We start from the raw sequence: 24,349 nt of genomic DNA on the forward strand, positions 1-24,349 counted from the left end.
ACAAATTACAACTGCAGAATATTTATGGCCATACAAGACATCTTCCACCAAGCCTGAAAAATGTATAAATGTCCTAGGAGTGCAGCATTTTTTCTTAAAGATAATATTAATGAGCTAGCTTAGGTCAACGGGTTAATGGTCGTTGTTAAAACCAATAGCCCGACTTTAGTGAGTACATCTGCACCTTCCAAGTTTAATTATAACTCTTTCTCTTTATAGTTACTTGTAAGTACAGACACTAACAAAAGACAATGCATCCCTGCTCTTGTTTTCTGAGGATGTCCAACTCTAATGGAGTCATTTCTAATAAACTTGCTTCTTTCACCTCATATTTCTTCCTGCACAAGATCTAAGAATCCTACTTTGTGGTCTGTATCAGGACCCTCTTTTCCAGCAACATCTTTCAGCAACACCATGAAGGGACACCAAGACAAGACCCCCACTCCAAGGAAAACAATCCACACAGAATCAATCAGCTGGCAAGTGGGCTGTCTTTTAGAGTTGTGAAGCCATTCAGGTTGGCAAGAATGATTATCCACTATTACTTAAGTGAGAGGCCCTAGGGTATAATGTTAGGGTGAGAGACTCAGCCCAAAGTTAGAGACTGGGGGTGTCATACTCAGATTAGAAGCCAAGCCCACAAGGTTAGAGGCCCTGGGGAATATTGAGAAGATTGTATTTGGCTAAACAAGATGTTTGCTGCTTTCTCTTTTTGGACTGTCCACCTTGTGCTCTCTGTCCCTCTCCTGAGTGCTCTGCGTCTTGTCACCGTTCTGCTCACCACCTGTTTTGGAGTAGCCTATAGGGCCCCAGGAAAGAGGCCCCAAACTGTTCAGCTTTTGCTTTTCTCAATGATCCTCTGACTTTTAGCTGACTGCTTATTTAATTTGCCACTGGTCCAAGTGACACTGAAAAAAAGAGATGTCTTGGAACCTAGTATTTTTGTACCTTAATTATCAGAAAAGATCAGCAGTAACCTCTCCATCATTATGATTAGAAGTTGAAATGTATTTACCAGCCCTACTTGATAAGATCAGATATGCCTGTTTAGTGACAGCCTCTTTTATGACAACCCTCTGCAAACAATTAGCCTCAAGATGGAGAACCTGAGACTTTTTCTTAACAGTTTTCTCTCATTTCTTAACCATAAGGCCATCTTTGATGAGCTGGTATAGGGCAGCTGGACCCTACTTTCTAAACCCAGCATGTCACTTTTTTCCTGAAAGAGTTGTCAGTTTTGTCATAGCAGTGTGAAAATGGACTAACACATTACAATATACAAGTTATAGCTTTCCCATTTCCCCTGTTCAGTCTGACTCCTTTTTTTGCAGCTTAATTTGTTTTATAGAAGAGAAACTAAGAGGGAGGAAATACATTATACACAGGCTCCTCTGATGCTTGGTCAGGATAAAAAATTAAAATGGGCTTCTATATGTTTGATGGAGGAAAAGACAAAATAGGGATGGCACATAATTGATTACCCTTTTAATGCAAGTGCCTCTTAATATTAGGCTTTTCTTAGCTGGGGCTGAACTCCCCCTGTCAGTCCGAGCACCCCATAAGAACAGTGTCAGACCCCTTCTGGTTCTGGTGAGGTGTGCAACATGTTATTAACTTCTTCTAGTTTTCCAGGGTTATCTAGTGTCCGGTCATCATCTTCTCCCTGCCCTTCGAGTCCTGTCTTACATACATACCCCACTCTCGAAACACCCGAGCTTCACCGGAACAACATGCAGTGGGGCCTCTTATCAGCTGGCAAAGTTGAATGTTTGCCCGCTCTGGGAAGTGACAGATGATAATAGAGACACTATATAGGTACATGTGCCCTTTTCTATGTCTGAATTAGACATATGCAAGGAAACAGTTTCCAGAGGTTCCAGGAAAATTCATAGACAAATTTAAGAGGCCAACCTTGATGTATGATTTGACCAGGCAGGATTTGCATATATTTATGTTTACCTGCTGCATGGTAGAAAAGCAGTGCATTATGGGAGTGGCCAGAGCACATGCTAATAGGGTGGCAGCCTGCAACCAGGGACATGACACCTATCAAGTAGGAGGCACAGCAGTGCCTGATCAGGACCCAAAAGAGAACTAGAATCTAGAAAAGACAAATGAATTAGGAAGAAAGTGAGATATAGAGAGATATAGAAAGTGGGATAAAAAATTATGATCATTTGACTCCTTGAAGGAATAAAAAAAAGTGTGATAAAGCTTTTTAATTTTTATAAAGTCTGGAAAATTACTCAGGGAAAAGATGAAAACCTAGCCTTATTACAAGGGTGGATAATTTAGACTTTGAGGAAATACACTAACACTGACCCTGACTCCAAGAAAGGACAGGCATTGCTAGCAGTTTATTTTACAGCCCAGTCTGCTTCTGATATATGCAGGAAGCTGCCCAAAGCAGCCTTAGGCTTCCAGACTCCCATGGATCAGATTTTAGACTTGAGTGTGCAGTTTTCCATCACAGGAATAGGGCAGAGACAACATAAAATAAAGCAAATCTCGCAAGAGGCCCAGCTTCTAGCTGCAGCCTTGTGCTCTCCACCACTTCAGAGGCAGCCCCTGAACCCCTGGCCCTCACAGAGGAAGTGAGAAGGTGAAAGTCCCAGTGCCTCTGGGCCACTGTGCCTTGGATACAAATCAATGTGCCTTCTGTAAGAAGGTCAGCTACTGCCGAAGGAAATGCACTGTGCTTCCAAGGGAGCCATCCTCAGAGTCCAGCAGACTCGAAAGTGGCAGGGCCTGATACTTCCTGCCACTCCCATTGGACTATTAGCTATCGAGAGATGGAGGAGCCTCAGGTGACTCTTGAAGTGGCAGGTAAGAGTATCAACTTCTTACTGGGGGTGGGAGCAGATGACTCTGTCCTGATTCAGTACAATGGGCTCCTGTCTTCTCATGATGGACAAGCCCAAAATAACAGCTTTTGGTATCTTTTAAGTTGTCCTCCAGGGCCTCTGGGCTTCTCACCTGCCTTTTTAGTACTGTCTGAATGCCTGACCTCTTACTGGGGCGAGGTTTATTGACTCAGGAGACCAAGTCATGGTCACCTTCACAGATCATAAAGCATAGAAAGGGTTAGTTTTGTTCCTGATCCCTCAGGGGAAAAAAAGAAGTTAAGAATGAGCTGTCACATTTACCACCTGAGGTGTTGTCTCAAGTAAATCTTGAGGTTTGGGCCACACAGGCTCAGGGAAACGCACTAAACACCTCCCCCATTCAAATCCAACTTCAGCCTAGTTCTCCTGCCCTCAGAAGTGACAATACATTTTAAGGCAAGAAGCATGAGGGGAAATTCAACCCCTTATTGCCAAATTCTTGTCATATGAGTTATGAAGCCCATGAGAGTCTCCTTACAATACTCGCATGTTACCAGATAAAAAGCCTAATGGCAAGTACAGATTAGCAGAACCCTTGGAGCATTAAGAAATGCAGTTGTCTCCATACACCTTATTGTCCCCTATACTTACCAAGTCCCAGGGGATGCAAGCTGGTTTACATTCTTAAATCTGAAAGATGCATTTTTCTGCATCTCAATGCATCCAAATTCATAATATGTTTGCCTTTGAATGGACTGATTCAGATATGCATTCAGCCTCAAAACTAACCTGGGCAGTCATCTCTGAAGGGTTCTGGGATAGCCCCAACTTATTTGAAAATGCCCTAGCTAAGGACTTAAGAAATCTACAATTGGAAAGGGACACAATTATTCAGTATGTAGGTGACTTGCTCATTGCTAGCCCAACTAAAGAAGACTCAAATAATAATACTGTTAAGTTGGTAAATTTCCTGGGAACTTGCAGTTATAGGGTATCGCCATACAGGGCTCAGATTTTGACTCAAAGACTTAAATATTTGGAATCTATCTTAACCTCTGGAACTGATTAACATCCCTAGAAGATAAAAAAGTTATTTTAGTCACCCAAGGGTCCCAGTCCAACAAATGACTGTGGGCTTTTTTAGGAGATGGCTGGGTACTGCTGCTTATGGGTGCCCAGATTTGGACATGTAGCCAAGCCTTTATATGATACACTAAAGGGAAAGATTTAGAGCTCCTAGAATATAATTAGAACTGCAAGCAAATCTTCAATACTCTCAAGGAGAAATTGGGCTCTGCTGCAGCTGTGGGAGTCCCCAAGTTGGATGAACCATTTTTTCTTTATGTGACCAAAAAGCAAGGCATAGGCCTTGGGTAATCTTGTCCCAAAACTGGGGGACATTCCAAGGCCAGTAGCCTAATTTTCTAAGCAGATAGACCAGGTGGCCTCAGGGTGACCTTGATGTCTTAGAGCTATTGCTGCTATGACTTTTCTAGTAGGCAAAGCTAATAAACTAACATTAGAACAGCACCTACAGGTTTTTGACCCCACACCAAGGGAAGGTGGTCCTAGAAATTAAAGGGCAGCAGTGGATAATAGGAGAACCTTTATGAAAGTATGAGGCCTTATTGCTAGACACTCCAGACATAACCCTTAAAGCCTGCCAAACCACAAACCCAGCTACTCATATGCCAGAGTCCACAGGTGCTCCCAGCCTTTCTGGCATACAGGTTGTATTAGTCTGTTCTCATGCTGCTAATAAAGACATATCTGAGGCTGGGTAATTTATAAAGAAAAGAGGTTTAATTGACTCATAGTTCTACATGGTCGGGGAGGCCTCACACTCATGGCAGAAGGCAAGTGAGGAACAAAGTCACATCTCTTACATGGCAGCAGGCAAAAGAGCTTGTGTAGGGAAACTCCCCTTTATAAAACCATCAGCTGTGATCCCAGCACTTTGGGAGTCCACGGCAGTGGATGACCTGAGGTGAGGAGATCGAGGCCAGCCTGGCCAACATGGTGAAACCCCGTCTATACTAAAAGTACAAAAATTAGACAGGCATGGTGGTGGTAGGCACCTGTAATCCCAGCTACTCGGGAGGCTGAGACAGGAGAATCGCTTGAACCCGGGAGTCAGAGGTTGCAGTGAGCCAACATCATGACAATACACTCCAGCCTGAGCAACAGAGCAAGACTATGTCTCAAAAATAAATAAATAAACCATCAGATCTCATGAGGCTTATTCACTGTCATGAGAACAGCATGGGAAAGACCCATCCCCTGATTTAATTACCTCCCACTGGGTCCCTCCTATGATATATGGGAATTATGGGAGCTACAATTCAAGATAAGATTTGACTGGGGACACAGCCAAAGCATGTCACAGGTTATGAAATGAATTTATTCTAGTGGGCCAGACTTAAGAGAGATGAGCCCCTTGACCATCCCAAGACAGAGTGGTTAACAGATGCAAGTTGTTTTATGCATCAGGAAAACAGGAGAGCTAGATATGCTATTAGTAGTCAGCACAAGAGAATCAAGGCACAAGCCTTGCTGGCCTCGACCTCAGCTCAAAAAGCTGAGTTAATTGAACTTACTAGGCCCCTGCAGTTGGGAAAGGATTTAAAAGTTAACATTTACACTGATTCCAAGTATGATTTTTTAGTGCTTCATGCTTATGCTGCAATTTGCAATGGGTAGGGACTTCTGACCCCAAAGGGCTTTTCCATACAACATCATTCAGATTTTGAGCTTGTTAGAGTGCTGCTTTGCTGCCAAAAAGTGACTATAATTAATTGCAGAGGACATCAAAAGAGAGACTGACTGTGTAAAAGGAAATACCCTTGTAGATGCTGCAGCCAAGGCCCCTGCACTGAAAGGGCCAGTGAAGCTTATGGGCATGCTGGTCAGCATACATAGAACTGGGCCTGAATACCCTGAAGAAGAACAAAAATGGGCCAGGGATTGCATTTCAGTCCAGGGCCCCTCGGGCTGGCTGAATGATGGTAATAAATTACTAATGTCAAGTACCAGTCATAGGAATATAACTCAGCACTTTCATGATTCTTTTCACCCTAGAAGGGATTCTTTGTTTCTGTTAATGTCTCATTTGTTTATAGGGGTAAATCTTTTCAAGACACTAAAACAGGTGACTCAGCACCGTGAGCTCTGTGCCTGACACGACCCAAACGGCCAGCAATTTTCTCCTTCTCCAGTTAAACCTGTCCAAAGTTGAGGAACCTATCCAGGTGAGAACTGGCAACTCTAATTTACCCCATGCCTTTCTGCAGGAGATTCAAATATTTGCTAATGCTTACTGATACCTTCACTGGTTAGATAGAGGCATTCCCCACCCCATCTGAAAAATGTTTACCAGAAGAAATAACTCCTCAGTTTGGGTAATCTAAAAGCCTGCAAAGTGACAATTGCCCATCTTTCACCTATCCCAACTGTCCTCAGCTTTAAGAATCCAATATTACCTTCACTCTGCTGGAGACCGCAGTCCTCTGGAAAGGTGAAAGGGCTAATCCTACTCTAAAGAAGACTCTAGCTAAATCAGAGGCCTATCTCTAACACCCATAGCTTACTGCAGGTTTGAACTGCTCCAAAGTAAAACTTATAATTAAGTCCTGTTGAGTTAACATACGGAAGGCCTTTCCTAAGCACAGATCTCCTAATAGATGAAAAGACTCATCAATTACAAAAATATGTCATCAATCTAGGACAGGTGCAAAGGCACTCTGTGAATATGGAAACAAGAGTCTTCCCCTCCCACATGAGAGGAAAATTCAGTTTCAGCTCAGCTAGAGATTAAGTCTTTTTTTTTTTTTTTTGAGACGGAGTCTCACTCTGTCACCCAGGCTGGAGTGCAGTGGCACAATTTCAGCTTACTGCAACCTCCACCCTCTGAGTTCAAGAAATTCTCCCGCCTCAGTCTCCCGAGTAGCTGGGATTACAGGCGCCTGCCACTGCACCTGGCTAATTTTTGTATTTTTAGTAGAGATGGGGGTTTCACCATGTTGGCCAGGCTGGTCTTGAACTCCTGACCTTGTGATCCACCCGCCTCGGCCTCCCAAAGTGCTAGGATTACAGGCGTGAGCCACCGCGCCCGGCCCGGGACTTAGTCTTACTAAAGACGCGGGAGGAAGTTCTCCAGCTGAGCACCTTCCCCCAACGAGAAAAGGACCACGCAAGGACACCTGCGCTCTCCAACAGACGTTCAACGCCAAGGGATTCACAGGTGGGTGCACCTGTGTGGAAGCAAAGCTGTTGCTTATTCTGGGAGCCGAATCCCAGGCTGGGGGAGGTGGGCGCGGGGCTATTTAAGCGTTGGCAGAGGGTGGGCTGGGTCGCTGCTCGTTTGCTCGTCTTTCTTGCGTTTCTCCTGCCGCCCTGATCCCGCCTTGGCCGTGAGGGAGCTCGTGCTCACGCAGACCGGGCAGTGCGGGAACCAGATCGGCGCCAAGGTTGGCAGCCGGGGCTCTGAGGGCCCAGCCCGGGCCTGCCGGGGGCCGGGGAAGATGTTGGCAGTGGCGGGGGCGGAGTCCCTGCATTGCGGCCCCGGGGTCCCTGCTGGGGATGGTGGAATTGGGCGGCTGGCGAGGCTGCCGGGGTGGACCCCAAGGACACGGCGGCCTAGGGATGGGGGTGCGGATGAGGGTCGGGGTGCGAGGGGGGCTGCGGCGCCTCCGAGACTCAGCCCTGGCCTGTCTGGCCCCTCCCGTCTCTGGCAGTTCTGGGAGGTGATCTCTGATGAACGTGCCATTGACTCCGCTGGCACCTGCCACGGGGACAGCCACCTGCAGCTGGAGCGCATCAACGTGTACTACAACGAGGCCAGCGGTGAGACCCCTCCTTCCCCACCGCCCTCCTGGGAACGCGGCCCTCCCCTCCTGATGCGCTCCCGCCCCACGCAGGTGGCAGGTACGTGCCCCGCGCTGTGCTCGTGGATCTGGAGCCCCGCACCGTGGACTCTGTGCGCTCGGGGCCCTTCGGGCAGGTCTTTAGGCCAGACAACTTCATCTTCGGTGAGCTGCGGGCGAGGACTGGGGTGGGCTTCTCAGCCAGGGCAGCCCCAAATCCAGGAGTGCCCCCAAGCTCATCCTGTGGGAACTGTGGAGCCGGGGCCCCTGAACACCCTCCTATCCTCCGAGTCGAGTCGCTCAATCCGCCTCTCCTAAACGGGCTTCGGGAGGAAGGCCCGGGTGTCTCCTCAAGGTGAGGAGCTACTGATGTCCCTGCTGGGGGCTGAACTGGGGCCGTGGCTACTGCCTTCCCTGAAAATGGGCAGGAGCCACCTGCAGCGAGGTCTGTTGGCCCATCTCAGGTTTGACTCCTGACTTAATTCCTAACCAGGGAAGCTGCTGTCCTGTAACTCTGGGGGAGGGGGTTTCATTTGTTCCACCTGCAGCGAGGTCTGTTAGCCCGTCTCAGGTTTGACTTCTGACTTAATCAACCAGGGAAGCTGCTGTCCTGTAACTCCGGGGGAGGGGGTTTCTTCTGCTCCACCTGCAGGGCGAATGGTGCTTTCACCTCACACGTGACACTTGGCCCTTTTTGCATTATGGTGGTGACCACTGATGACCGTACACCTGGCCATCGAGAGACTGGCTGTACTGTCTTACAGGTCAGAGTGGGGCCGGAAACAACTGGGCCAAGGGACACCACACAGAAGGCACGGAGCTGATGGAGCCAGTGATGGATGTTGTCAGAAAGGAGGCTGAGAGCTGTGACTGCCTGCAGGGTTTCCAGCTGACCCACTCCCTGCGTGGGGGGACTGGGTCTGGGATGGGTACCCTTCTCATTAGTAAGATCCGGGAGGAGTACCCAGACAGGTTCATAAACACATTCAGCATCCTGCCCTCGCCCAAGGTGTCGGCCACCGTGGTGGAGCCCTACAACGCCACCCTCTCAGTCCACCAGCTCATGGAGAACGCGGATGAGACCTTCTGCATAGATAACGAAGCGCTATATGACATAACGAAGCGCTGTATGACATATGTTCCAGGGCCCTAAAGCTGCCCACACCCACCTATGGTGACCTGAACCACCTGGTGTCTGCTACCATGAATGGGGTCACCACGTGCCTGCGCTTCCCAGGCCAGCTGAATGCCGACCTGCGGAAGCTGGCCGTGAACATGGTCCCGTTTCCCCGGCTGCATTTCTTCATGCCCGGCTTTGCCCCACTGACCAGCCGGGGCAGCCAGCAGTACCGGGCCTTGACCGTGGCTGAGCTCACCCGGTAGATGTTTGAAGCTAAGAACATGATGGCGGCCTGCGACCCCCGCCACGGCCGCTACCTGACGGCGGCCCCATTTTCAGGGGTCACATGCCCATGAGGGAGGTGGATGAACAGATGTTCAACATTCAAGATAAGAACAGCAGCTACTTTGCTGACTGGCTCCCCAACAACGTGAAAACAGCCGTCTGTGACATCCCACCCCGGGGGCTGAAAATGTCAGCCACCTTCATTGGGAACAACACAGCCACCCAGGAACTCTTCAGGCATGTCTCAGAGCAGTTTACAGCAATGCTCAGGTGCAAGGCCTTCCTCCACTGGTACACGGGCAAGGGCATGGATGAGATGGAATTTACCGAGGCCGAGAGCAACATGAACGACCTGGTGTCTGAATATCAGCAATATCAGGATGCCACGGCTGAGGGAGGAGGATGAGGAGTGTGCTGAGGAGGAGGTGGCCTAGAACCTCTCCCTTCCTAGGTAAAGAGGGGAAGCAGTGTGGATTCTTTACTGTGTTCTGACAGCCATGTGTCACTATGCACTTGTTCGTTTGTGTCTTCATGTCTCCTCCTGCTGCATTTTAAAGCACTTTTATAGTATATGGTTTTGCCTAACAAAGTATTCTCACAGCATCTGGTTTCACCTCCAACTTCTTTCCATGGGCCCTCTGGCCACTGCTGCCAGATGCGCATAGTTGTCCTGCAAGGCTGAAGCTGTCTGGGTTTATCACACGCCCAGGAACAAGCGTTCCAGTGGCTTCAGGAGGGGTCGGCATGGGCTGTGGACATGGCAGGCAGGCTTCACACGAACTTGGGGATGCCCTGGGCCTTGAGCAGCGACGTGGTGGAGAACCTGTTCCTGAAGGCAAGCCTTGGCTTATCCTATGTGCCAAACTTCTAGGGGACCAGCTGGCCCTCTGTTTCTGGAAGTTTAAAAGGGGTCAGCGACCCTGGTGGACAATATCCCCAAAGTCCCGTCTCGGTAGGAATGTGGTCAGACAGCTGGCTCTGAACCAGCAATGAAGGCTGGGCAAGTGGGACCCCAGCCACTCCATCACCATGACGGCCTGGGTGTGTCTGTGTGGCCTCATTCTCTTAATGAGGTGGGCATGGGATATCTGGCAGGAACTACCGGGTAGGAATCAAGCCCAGTGTAGACTCACATGCACTGAACCCTATGTAGAAGGGAATTAGGTTCTGGGGGCCGTAGATGCGGTTGCTGGGCCTGTGACATGCACTGAACCCCATGTAGAAGGGGATTAGGTCCTGGGGGTCGTAGATGATGGTTGCTGGGCCTGTGTGCTCAGGGCAGTCTCTCCAAAGGCACAGATGGGGTTTCTGAACAGGACCTGGGGAGACAGGCAGGTGCTCACAAGTGCTGCTTCCTCCAACTGGCAACCAGTGAGAAAAACGCCTGAGTGGAGGTCTGGCCTGCCCCAGTCTGGAAGGATGATGCTCTCTGGGAAGGTGGGTGTCTGGAGGGCTGATGCTCTCTGGAAAGGTGGGTGTCTGGAGGGCTGATGCTCTCTGGGAAGGTGGGTGTCTGGAGGGCTGATGCTCTCCGGGAAGGTGGGTGTCTGGAGGGCTGATGCTCTCTGGAAAGGTGGGTGATGCGCGGTGTCTGCTGTCTCCCTGTGCCCCACTCCAAAACTTCAGGGCAAAGATAATCCAAGATTGCCAGGATGAGCCTGGTGAGGGTGGAACCTTTGGGGATACGCCCTTCAGCCTGGCAGAGTCTCCTCCCCAGGCTTCTCGGGGAGCCTGGACTGCAAAGCCTGCTTTGGGGAAGCTGTCAAATAAGAGGTGTGTGTGTGAGCTGGGTGCCAGGCAGCCTGTATGGACAGTGCTCTTCTACTTGGCTCTTGAAGAACTTGTCCATGGCCTGTGTGATGGCCCCTTGGTAACCCCCACCCCCACCCCCACCCCCACCCCCACCCCCACCACACAGATAAGATGAAGGCAGCATAGCCTGGGGGTGGGCAGATGTACAGGTTCTACCCTAGGTCACCTGGGCGTGCCCACCTGCCTTTGATGTGCCTGGAAAAACAGGTGAGGCCCCTTTTTGTTCTCTGAATGTTGGCAATGGTCTATTGCAGCCAAATGGGAACGGGCAGATAGGAGAGTTCCTCCTCTCAAAAGAAGTGGCTCCTGGAAGCAGCTGGGAGGTGGGAAAGTCCCCCATACTCCCCTGACCTGTTCTAGGAGCAGGAAAAGGGGCCTCTGTGACAGCCCCCCTCAGTGGCTCACTCACTGAGGGGTGTCCTTGTCCCAACCCAGGTGCGCACCCATCTGAGATGGCCTTGCATGGACCTGGTTGGGAATGTTCAGCTGCAGCAACCACTGGAACCTGCCCACACCTAGTGTCTCCACTCACATGTGGGGCTAGATGTTCCTCCCTCCTGTAGTGGTACAGCCAGTGGCAGAGGGGGCAAGTCACTGCTGCAGTTCCCACCTGGGTCTGAGTGGGGGTCCGGCTTGGTGCCCATGTATTTTCCAATTACCTGGTTCCATGTGGGGGCTTCATGGACAGGAGTGGTGCTTTTCCAGGCCTCTTTTCCACATGCCAGCTACAGGCCCAGGTTTCCCGAGTTTCTGGAGCCCCTCTTCCAGCCTGGAAAGCATGGTGTGTTGTAGGGGAAGGACATCAAGCCTACAGGCAGCAGAACCTGTCTGGGTATGTTCTCTACCCCCGGAGGCCGCTGGTTGTTTACCTCTTTGGGTGAGAGTCGGCTTAGGATCTCAACATTCTTGTAGGACTTCAGAACTGTACAGACAGGGGCCCAGGAGGGAGCAGGGGCTGGGACTGGCAGCTAACCAGTGTAGTGGGGGTTGAAGGGCTCAGTTTGGTCTTGCAGGGAATTCAGGGAGGCTTGGATTTGCTGAAGCTCTAGATGAGCTTGGGCTTCGATATGGAAACAGCATGGAGTTGGGGCCCTTCTGCATGCTGGAGTCTGAGTAGTTGCACCCTGGTGCATCCATAGGTATTCCCCACCTGGAGCACAGCTGTGGATAAAAGCCAGGAGAGCTGTGTAGGGAAGAGGAGGAGGAGGAGGGAGTCTCAGGGCAACCCTAACAGCCAGGCAGGGCCTCTGCAAGTGAGTTGCAGATCCAGCCTGTTGACCACTTAGCAGCTGCTTGGCTGGCTGCAGATCACCTGACCTCTGCTCACCAGTACATGGGGGTTGCAGTAGCACTTACCTTCTGGGACTTCTGCAGCTTGAAGTGGCAGCAAACACCACATGCTAAGAAAGCACCGAACTCAGGCAAGCTTTTCTAAGAGCAACACATCAGATTAATATCCAACCTGTACAGGACACCATCAAATCTCCCCATCCCTCATTCCAACAGAAGAAAAGGGAGTCTCTGTCCTAGGGGAGCAAGCACAGGCATATCTATGCAGTGGGCACATGGCCCAGGTGGGGAAAAGGCCCTTGGATACATGCTGGTTTCACCAACCATCTGTGGGTTGGGTTTGGCCTGGACCCCTGTACCCCAGGAGGCCGGTAGCCCCCTGCATGGGAGAGGACTGGGAGGTGTGTGGGAGGGCTGAGCTTTGAAGGAAGCCATTATTTGGCCTCATGGGAAGTGGTACAGGTGGTTGTTGGTGGCTCAGTTTTGCAGGACCTGGGTGATCACCTAAGGAGTAAAAATTGCCTTTTTATGAGAAATTGCCAAAACTGATGCAAGCTCATCAGTTGAAAAGGTGCGTAATGCTGACAGGTGGCTTCACCTGCCCCTTCCCCACAAGTAACTGGTGTTCAGAGGTGGATTTGGTTCCTTCCCAGCCTTTCCCGTTTGCATGTAGCTGTGTGCATGTACTTTTGTGTGTACATACACATTCCCTGGAGGGGTTACTTTTATTTTTTTATTTGGGGGGATAATTAGTGAGGCAGCCTGACACTTGCTGATCTTGTCTTTTAAGTGTGGAGTCCTCCATGGAGTGGGCATCAGGTACTTCCTAGCTAGCCTCTGCCAGCTGTTTGGCTGCCCCTGTTTCTGCCCTTCACAGACATGCTGGCCACCTGGTGTGACATTCAGTGGCCTTGTCTGCAGCTAGTGTGATGAGACAAGTGGATCCAGGTACATTATAAACTGAAAAAGCACACAACATGCAGAGGGAAAGGATAAATGACAATGTGTGTCCTGCTCTGCTAAAGTCCATATCACATGACTGAGATGACAAACATTTTTTCACCTAACATTTGGGCCTCTGAGAAATGGCATCTATGTTTTACTTTTTATTTATAACAGAGTTAGAAGAAATACTACCAGGCTTTCTTTTCCATTTTCCCCAACTCCCACTTTACCCCCTCAAGTTTACCTACCTCAAAGGAAAAGAGGAGCTCGCCTGGTTAATGACAGCCTGAAATTATTTGAGCCAGGTCACTGTGTAAAGGTCAGACAGCTTCTGTCTCCTTGTGCATCACTTGCATAGCTCAGATATTTCATAGCTCCCTGTATACAGGTAGCTGTGTTACCCTCCTAGCTGCTTTCTTGGTTTGATACATGCCTGAGCATGTGGGAGCGCTTAAGGTCTAGGCTCATAGGAGGACTGTTCTGCCGACCCCAGCTCATCTCTCCAGCTCAGCCTGCATGCATGCCTTCCTCCATCTGATTCCAGAGTAGGGATGGGAGGTCTCACATAGAACTCAAGTTTATGTGACTTTTTCCACCTCAGCTTTCCCAGACAGCCTCTGCTGTGGGACTTGTAAGGAGATTTGTGAAGTCAGTATCTAGTTTTCTTGTGTGGGTGTTTATAAATTATTCCCCTGGAGGGGAATAAATGTTAGAGGTACTCCAAACCCCTAACATATAAACATCTAAACCTGGCCCTTTTTTGGTGGTAAAATATATATAACATGAAACTTACCATTTTAACCATGTTTAAATGTACAGTTATGTGGCATCCAGTATATTCAGTGTTGTCCAACCATCTAATTTATCCATATCTACAACTTTATCATCCTAAAATGAAACACCATACCCATGAAGAAGTAACGGAATAGAAGACTGATATATTTGACTCCATAAAAATTAAAACTTTGTATGAGAGAAAAATGCCTCAAAGTCAAAAGTCAACAGACTGGGGAAATAGATCTGCAACATACATGACAGACAAAAAGCTAATTTGGGATATATATATATATATATATATATATATATATATACATACATATATGGATATATGTAAATATCCATTTTAAACACCATTTAAAAAAATACTGTTGGTTTTTTTTTACCATGTTGTACCAATGGTACAACATTATTTTGGGTACTGAAGCATTGCAGTAAGTTTGAAACCAGGAGGTGTTAGTCCTCTAACTTTGTTAGTTTTTAAGATTGATTTGGCTACTTGGGATTTTTTGAGATTTCATCTGAATTTTACAATAGGTTTTTCTATTTTTTGCAAATATTGGAATTTTTATAGTGAATTTTTATAGTGATTTTATTGAATCTGTAGATGACTATAGATAACAATGGCATCTTGACAAGGTTTTGTCTTCCAGTCCATAAACACATGATGTCTTTTCATTTATTTGTCATCTTTAATACTTTTCTGCCATGTTTATAGTTTTTGCTGTACAGGTTTCTCATTTCCTTGGTTAAGTGGGTTTCCAAGTATTTTATTCTTTTGATGCTATCATACATGATACTGTTGTCTTGATTTCTTCTTCAGATAGTTTATTGTTATTGTAGAAATACAACTGATTTTTGTGTATTGATTTTGTATCCTGCAGCTTTGCTGAATTTTATTTATTGCATCTGACAGTTTATTTCACAGAAACTAAAAGATTTTTAATACATAAGGTTATGTCATCTACAAACAGATAATTTTGCTTTTTAAAAAATTGGAATATCTTTTATTCACCTTAGTGTTTTAACTAACTAGAACCTTCAGTACTATATTAAATAGAAGTAGTAAAAGCAGGCATCCTTGTTTTTGCTCTTATGGTAAAAGCTTTCAGTCTTTCACATGTTAGCTGTGTTTTTTTGTTTTTTGTATAACATTCTGTTAAGGTGTTTTCTTTCTTTATAGTTTATTAAGTACATTTTATCATGAATGTGGGTTAAATTTTGACAAATGCTTTTTCTTTGATTAAGATGATCACATGAGGGTTTTTTCTTCTTTATGTTAATGTGATATTACACTGATTTTCATGTGTTGGAACATAATTTTATTTCAGGAGTCAATTATACTCATTCATAGTGTATAATCCTTTTAGTATACTGCTAAGTTTGAGTTGCTGGTATTTTGTTGAGGATTTTTGCATCAGCATTTGTAAGGGATGTTTATTTGTAGTTTTCTTATGGTGCCTTTGTCTGGCTTGGTGTCAGGGTAATACTGGCCTCATAAAATAAGTTAGAAAATGTTACCTCCTCTTCAACGTTTTGAAAAAGTTTGAGAAAAACTGATGTTAATTCTGCTTTAAATGTTGGGTAGAATTCAACAGTGAAGCCATCTGGTGCAGGCTTTTCTTTGTTGCTGGGTTTTTGATTACTGATGCCATCTTCTCACTGAATCTCCTTGCTGATAGGTTTATTCAACTTTTCTGATTCAGTCTTTAGTAGGTTTTTTGTTTCTAGGAATTTGTTCATTTTATTTAGGTTATTCAATTTTTTAGTGTATAGTTCCTTATGGTACTCTCCTATATCCTTTTTTACTCCAAAAATTTGTTAGTAATGTACCCATTTTATTTTTGAGTTTAGTAATTTGAGTATTCCCTTTTTAAGTTTGTTCTCTGAAAAAGATCAAAACTGGTTTTCTTGATTTTTGATAGTTTTTCTGTTCTCTATTTCACTTATTTCCACTGCTATCTTTATCATTTTAAAAAATTTTGCTAGCTTTTAGTTGTCTCTTTTTCCCTCTGTTTTTAGTTCCTTAGGAGTAAAGTTGTTGTTTCAGCATCTTATTTTTTATAATCATTTATAGCTATAAGTTTTTCCCTTATGGTACTGTTTTTGATGTATCTCTTAACTTTTGGTATTTCATATTTTTAATTTCTCTAGATATTTTCTATTTTCCCTTGTGATTTCTTCTTTTATCCATCCTTGAGTGTTTAATTACCTGTATTTTTAGACATAAAATGTGTAACCTACAAAATTTTCTTGATTTATTTGTGGTAAGTTTTTATTTCAGAATTAATGTGTTGTATCAACATGTTATATTCTCATAAACTTCGTAATACATGGAGATTCCTGGTCCACATTTGTAAGTCTCTACATGAATATTATTTTGAAGCATTTAACCTTCTGTTTTAATATTTCAAAGGTCTAAATGAAATTGAGATTTTGGTTTCTGAGACGAAATCATGGTAGGTGACTGAGAAATGCTTAAAAATTAACCAAAACTTAAAGTTTACCTTCAAGATTCAACCTGAATAAGTAGCTCTGTATTGCTGGTAATAAAAAATAAGTCTTTAATGGTATGAAAGCAAACTTCAGAGAATGTCTTTTTTTTCCCCCCCAGTTGACATCTAAATTAAAAGATGTAAAAAATTTTTATGGCCTTATGCATTTTTTACTTTAGAATTCCAAATTTTTCTGGTTAAAATTTTTCCAAGCAGATTCCTGTGTATTTGAAAGACAAATTTTTTTTAGTTGAAATACTTAAGCAGTTAAATAAGGCCATGAAACTTTCTTGAGCTTGTGGGAATCCATGAGAAAATCTGACATTATGTTCTATTCTCCTGGAAGGTAGAAATATTGTTTGACTTCTGTTTTGCTGACAAGAAATGTCCTGAGCAAGGCTACCTGGGACAATGACCTCACACATGGAAAACGGTGGAGCCCATCTGTTTCCAATCTACTGTTTTCCAAAAATTAGGGAAGTTCAGTTTTCCCTTTGATACTGTTTCTACCAACCCCAATGCTAGGGCTGTCCTGCTTCTACAAGTGACAATGACAAATTATAGGCCTGAAGGAAGATGAGCTGATGGCATTCCCAGCTTATTACCACTCCTTGGGGGCCTTATCTCACATACATGGATTCAATTCATAGACTCAGCTGGGTGAGGATCTATTGTTCAGCTACATTAGAAGTGACTGCTTAAGACTCAGGCGTGTTGGTGAAATGAGGCAGAATTTTCTCAATGGAATGTTAGGAGAATTTTCTCCTCATAATTACCATCTTACTATCACTAAATCATAGCTAAAATAAGGAAATTATTCCAGAAGAAATAGAAATGTAATCTTATAAGGACATAAATTTAGAGATTTGTGGAAAGACCTTCATAATTTCATGGTGTTCTCTTTGAGCTGGGATTATAGTTGACATTTCATTATAATATATTAGCTGTTCTAGACTTTATGCATTTATGTAAAGTTTTCTTTGTTGTACTTTAAGTTCTGGGATACATGGGCAGACCATGCAGGTTTGTTACATAGGTATACGCGTGCCATGGTGGTTTGCTGCACCCATCAACCCGTCATCTACATTAGGTATTTCTCCTAATGCTATTCCTCCCCCAGCCTCCCACACCCCATGACAGGCCCCGGTGTGTGATGTTCCCCTCCCTGTGTCCATGTGTTCTCATTGTTCAACTCCCACTTATGAGTTGAGAACATGCAGTGTTTGGTTTTCTTTTTTTTTTTTTGGACTAAGTTTCACCCTTGTTGCTCAGGTTGGAGTGCAATGGCGTGATCTCGGCTCACCACAACCTCTGCCTCTCAGGTTCAAGCGATTCTCCTGCCTCAGCCTCCCAAGTAGCTAGGATTACAGGCATGTGCTAACATGCCTGGCTAATTGTTTATATTTTTAGTAGAGATGGGAGTTTCTCCATGTTGGTCAGGCTGGTCTCAAACTCCCCACCTCAGCCTCCCAACGTCTGAGAGTACAGGCGTGAGCCACTGTGCCTGGCCTTGACTTCTCAATTGATTTCACATCCATCACGGGTCAACAAGGGGTCTCTAGTGGTCGTAGTCATGCAGAGACTCAGATAGACCCTTATCCTAGAAGATGCTCCCACAGTTCCAGAAACAGAGCAAAGAAAACACAATTAGCCATGAGCTAGTTCTTAAATCCCCTGCCCAGAAGGGATACACGCTTCTTTAGAATATCTCAGGTGGCCGGGCACAGTGGCTCACATCTGTAATCTCAGCATTTTGGGAGGCAGAGGTGGGCAGATCACCTGAGGTCGGGAGTTCAAGACCAGTCTGACTAATGTGGTGAAACCCCATCTCTACTAATAACACGCAAATTTGCCGGGTGTGGTGGCCGGTGCCTATAGCCCCAGCTATTCTGGAAGGTGAGGCAGGAGAATCACTTGAACCCAGGAGGCAGAGATTGCAATGAGCCCAGACCACGCCACTGCACTCCAGCCTGAGTGACAGAGCAAGACTTCATCTTAAAAAAAAAAGTCTCAGGCTATGTCTGAACTAGGAGGGTAGAATATTTATCTTGGTTGCCACAAACCATCGAAACAAAGATGCAGATCATTGATGTAAAAGTACAGTTAGTTCCTTCTCATTCTTTCAGCTTCTCCTCATTGCTATGAGCGTCTCCTGTGTCAGGTTTCAGTCTATTGCCTCCCAGCTCCTAGTGCACCTTTCAATATGTGCACTGTGATAAACTGGGAAGCACTTTTCAATATACCTCCTGGAAGTGAACATTCTGCAGGCATCTAGTTAGAGGATGGAGACGGCAGAGGGCAGGAGCTCTCTGGCTGGGCCTTGATCATGTTCAAACCCCAACCACAGACCTAGGGGTGGTCCCTCAGCCACCTTGCAGCCTTGGCCTGCAGCATCTGGACATGGAAACCAAAACGCGGCAGGGCCCATGTGATCTGAAGGTTCCTGAAAAGTTGCCCAGGCCTCTTGTACCCCTTGTGCAACCTGCACACAGTGACCTGTATTCTAGAGGGTCTGCACAGAGCTGCCATTCCTTCTGCCAGACCCTGTGGGACTCACGCATTCTGGAGGCTTCCTTCCCTACAAAGGCAGCCAGACTCCCACCATGCATCCCTGCACCAGCGGCTCACGGCCAGCTCCCTCACCTGCACCAGCAGCTCACACTGGCTCCTTCCCCTGCACTGCAGTGGGTGGCCTAGTGCTTGTGCAAAAGCTGCTGACTAGCTCCAGCCTGGCCAAATCCACAAATGTCTCTTATGTGGTGGCTGAACCACATTGTATTACATCAGAACCTCTTTCAAATCTACGCTTCCTTGGGTACCTCCCTCTGCACTAGGGCACCAGGCAGAGTTGCTTTATGTCTTAGTGACTCTTTTATCATAGTTGCAATCCTTTATACTACACTTCCCCATTAGACCCACTGTGTGGTTTCTATCTCTTGATTGGACCCAGGCTGCTACACAACTTAACCCATGCACATTGCACTTCATTAGTTCCTCACCACTGGCCCAAAATCAATCTCCACCACCCCTCCCTGCCGCCTGACTTTCTTTCCTAAGTGAAACCCCTAAACGCCTTCTTTGTGCCCAAAGCTTACCTGGTCTTCCTTCCCTATATTCTTGGCCAGACACAAAAGTCTGATGCTCTGGCAAATGCAGAAATGGGGAGAAGGCAGGGGAATCATTTCTCGTCCCTTAGGTAAGCGCTGAGGTTAATGTCATTCCACTGTGTGAGGAATAAAAAAATGAGGCATAGAGAGGTGCCATGATTTGCCTGGACCCATGAAGCTGTCATGGCAGAAGTGGAACAAAGGTTCAGCTGTCCCGAATGTCAGTCCAGCTCCTATGCCTTCAGAACGTGCCGTGGAGGGAGACACTGGGGGACCCCACTCATGCTGAGCACTCAGGGGTACCCAGGTGCTGAGAGTGGGGATGTGACAGGCTGAGTTGACTCAGTCCAGTCCTCCTACACCAAATAAGATGGAAACCCTCACTTAATAGAAGTGAAGAGAGGGAACAAAGCCAGGAACCATTAAGAGGCTGATGCCTGGAAGGCCTGGGCAGAATGACAGGGAGATTGGAGCAGAACAGAGGCCCTAGACGGGGACAAGGGGAAGGGAAGTGGACTCAGTGGCCAGATGGCACCCGTCCACTGCACAGAGGCTGGAGCCTTGAGTTCCATCTAGTCCTTGTCAACTACAATCATTCTTCCCTGTGGCTCAAGGAGTCCTGGAGAAAATGTGTTTTCTGCAGTTTGGGGCGGTGAGAATAAAATAGAGCCTCAAGAAATTGAAAGCCCAGGAAATCATAGCACGTGGAGATGGGATTCATACTTCCTGCCCTTGACTTCTGGTTTGGCCACGTGACTCACTTTGGCCAGTGAATGTGGTAAAGTGGTAGTCTGCCCATTCTCAGCCTGGGTGGTAAGACAAGGGACCTTCACATTTCCCTTTGTTCTTTGCACTCCTGCCATTGCCATGAGAAGAAGGCACCCTGGCAGGCCCCTGACCCCAGGAGGATCAGAGACACTTGGAGCAGATCCAGCTCAGCCACCACAGTTTGAGCCAAAACCTCCCAAGCAACCCACGCTCGTGAGTGAGAAATGGTGGCCTATGGTCCTAGGCCTCTGAGGGGTGGGGTTACTTGTTACAAAGCGAGAGTTAATAGAGATTTCTACCTCACATCCCTACGAAAAAAAGAACAAAGGAAATAAAACATAAAATGTGAAAAGCAGATTTCCAATTTTTAGAAGAAAACAGAGGACATATTTTATGATACTAAGCAGAGAAAAACTTTTTTTAATATGACACAAAACACACCATAAAAGAAATTACTGATAAATTCAACCATATTAAATGTAGAAGCTTTGATCTGACAGAAGAAGCGATGAATAAAGTTAAAAGACAAAGACAGTGCATGATATGGTTTGTCTGTGTGTCCCCAACCAAATCTCATCTTGAATTGTCCTCCCAAAATTCTCGTGTATTGTGGGAGGGACGTGGTGGGAGATAATTTGAATCATGGGGGCGGTTCCCCCATACTGTTCTCCTGGTAGTGAATAAGTCTCACGAGATCTGACGGTTTTATCAGGGGGTTCCACTTTTGCATCGTCTTCATTTTTCTCTGGCCACTGCCATGTAAGAAGTGCCTTTCATCTCCCACCATGATTCTGAGGCCTCCCCAGCCATGTGGAACTTAAATCCAATTAAACCTCTTTTTCTTCCCAGTCTGGGGTATGACTTTATCAGCAGTGTGAAAACAGACTAATACAGTGCACAAATAGGGAAAACATATTTGTAAGGTATTTGGCCAAAAAAGCATTGATATCCAGATCATTAAAATCAAAATTGGCCAGACGTGGTGGCTCATGCCTGTAATCCCAGCAGTTTGGGAAGCTGAGGTGGGCAGATCACCTGAGGTCGGGAGTTCGAGACCAGTCTGACCAACATGGAGAAACCCCATCTCTACTAAAAACACAAAATTAGCCGGGCGTGGTGGCACTTACCTGTAATCCCAGCTACTCAGGAGGCTGAGGCAGGAGAATCGCTTGAACCCGGGAGGCAGAAGTTGCGGTGAGCCGAGATCGCGCCATTGCACTCCAGCCTGGACAACAAGTGCAAAACTCCGTCTAAAAAAAAATAGCACTTATGAGTCAGCAAGGAGAAACCAAAGACCCAACAGACAAATGGGCCAGGAGCAATTCACAGAGGAGGAGACCTGAAGGGCTGGGAAACACAAGGCACACGTTCAGCTGCACTGCAGAATCCAGGAACAATATCAGAAAATGCGATAACAAATATTGATGAAGATAAGTGAAGACGGATGTGCGCACTGCTGGCAAGGGGCATTGTGAGGACTCCAGCCCCAAGGTCATCTGGCTGTGCTTCCTAGGAAGGGCTGACAATGGACCTGTCCCAAGACCCCAAGCCTCACCAGGCTATGTGCAGGCCTTGGACCAGAGCATCAGCATCACCTGGGGTGGGGTTTGGCGGGGGTGCATCCTCTGCTCACCAGAAATGCAGAATTCTAGATTCATCTGGAAGATATTGTTGAAGGGAAAAGCAACTTTCAGGAGAGTATGTATGGACTGCTATTTGTATAAAATTGCAAAAACAGACCAAAAAACACTATCCATTCTTCATGGACATGCACACTAGGTATTAAACATGGATGGGAAGACACACATTGACTTCAGAATCGTGGGGAGGGAGGCGGTAACTGGACTAGAAAAGGGGCATATAACTCGAGCGTCAGCTTGAACATTATGGCTGAATCCGTAGTTTTCTTCCCTTAAACTCTGGAGCAAATGCATCCAAAAGCTACCATGTGTGAATTTTAACTGGGAGGTACGTGAAAGTTTAATACCATTATCCTCTACGCAGTCCTGTGTGTTTGTAATATTGAGCCATATTTTTTAAACACTTGACACAGCATGAAAGGAAGCTTGCCTACATGGTAACAATGGTTATCTTTAGGTAGCAGAATTCAAGACTGCTTCTTTTTTCTTTTTTTCCTACTTGTATATTATCTCTATTTCCCTGTGTGAGGATTTATGACTGTTGTGATGAAAAGGCTTGTATTCTAACTCCCTGTGTCATAAGCACACCGTGCCCTGGCTGGCAGGATGGGGAGGAGGGAGCATGTCTGTTCACCTGGCCAGCCCTAGGCAACTCTGCAGAGAAAGATATGGTCACTTCCCCTCTGCAGCCAAAGAGTTAAGAAGGCTGGATGTGAAATGAATCATTGCAGGGGAGCTAAATCCCAGCCTTATCTAATTCTGTATCCTGAGGCTGATTAATTTAAACTCAAAAATAAAATAAACATCAGCTTTAAATAAGGATTAAATACTCAGTGGGGTCCTTAGTTGAACAAACTGACATTATACATTTTATGTTATGGATTCAGGGGGGCCGGGGTGGGACGGAGATATCTGTGGGGATTCTCTCTGAGCTAAGGAGAGAAAATCGCCAGTGCTCCGGGATTCCGGAGTGCATTCACCTTTAGCCTCTTGTCTGGATACCCACAGAAAACCAAAGAGCCACCCTATGGCAGGATCTTCACACAGGAGGGGGGCTTGTGCCCTGTGTCCCAGCTACCCTGTGTCCCTGAGGGAGAAGGGATTAGTGGAGGGAGTAGGTGAGGACTTTGGAGGAAGCCCCTCATGTTCTTAGAAAACAGTATGGAAGAGACTCCCCTGCCTGGGCATTGTTCCCAAATAGGAGACAAGAGCATGAACTAAAAACAGAGACCCCCGGGTTCCTCCATGGTCCCTGAGTTCAGAAGGGAACCCAGGGAGGAGGGCAGGTAAAAAATGGGATGGGCTGTCTGACATGTGCCTGGAGGGACCCACAAATCTGAGTCAGGCATGAGAGTGGGCAGCTGGTGGATTCAACTCCGCGCCTGCAGCACAAAGCCAGGCGGACGTCCCAAGAACAAGCCATGTCTGCAGAGGCCTACTGCATCCCTGCCTCATGGCCACAATGTCACAGAGCTGAATCACATCATGTGGGAGGCCATGTGCAGTGTGAGTGTCATATGGGAGCCGGACCCAGAAGGTCCCAGACCCAGGTCCAGCTACATCTCTGCTGTAGTCAGTGTTTGTGTGCCCCTAAAATCCATGTGTTGAAACCTAACCCCTGATAGGTTAAGCTTGAATTAGGAGGGAAAGACTTTAGGAAGTGATTTCGTCCTGAAAGGGGAGACCCCATGAATGGGATTAGTGGCCTTGTAAAAGGGAGCCAAGGAAGCTTGTTCTCTCCTTCCACCATGTGAGGACACAGCTAGGAGTTGCCCTCTATAAGGAACAGGCCCTCAACAGACACCCAATCTGCAACTACCTTGACCTTCCACTTGCCAGCAACCAGACCTATGAGACATAAATTTCTGCTGCTTATAAGCCCCCTAGGCTAAGGTATCTTGTTACGGCAGCCCAAATGGACTAAGACAGCCTCTGACCATCTTGAGCAACTCACTTATCCGCTGAACTCTCCACAGATTCAACTGTGATGAAATCCCTTCAACAGATGTATATTGAACGCCTACTTTGTATAAGGACACACTGTGTTATTGGATAGGGTATAAAACAAGTCATGGTTCCCTAGAGGTAGGCACTGCCATAGCTGAACAGCAAACCCAAGTTGCTGTGGCCAATGGGGGAAGGGGTGGATGTCAGAGAAGAAGAGAGCATGCTACAGTCCGTGTCTGCAGCAATATTGGAACGTCTAATGGATGGTTCCCGAAGTGGTGACTTCTCATCTTCCTACAAAAACTCATAGTTGTCCCTATGTAAAGTCTTCCCAGAAGTGCAGGGCAGCTGAGGATATGCAGATCAAAAAAGAGGAGAGGACAGAGAGAGCACATTCTTGGCATCAGCAGCCACGGACTTCTTGCAGGAAGGAAAGCAATTCTTCTGGATCCCTGGGAAGCAGGTAAACGTACAGA

At 46.6% G+C, this 24,349-nt stretch overlaps 1 pseudogene; it reads left to right on the top strand.

Moving 5' to 3' along the window:
- The first annotated feature begins 7,577 nt into the window (after positions 1-7,577).
- On the top strand, positions 7,578-9,526 carry LOC129058762 (tubulin beta chain-like; annotated as a pseudogene).
- The last annotated feature ends 14,823 nt before the right edge of the window (positions 9,527-24,349 follow it).

This window comes from Pongo abelii, chromosome 2, assembly GCF_028885655.2.
Source record: "Pongo abelii isolate AG06213 chromosome 2, NHGRI_mPonAbe1-v2.0_pri, whole genome shotgun sequence".
Taxonomy (NCBI): domain Eukaryota; kingdom Metazoa; phylum Chordata; class Mammalia; order Primates; family Hominidae; genus Pongo; species Pongo abelii.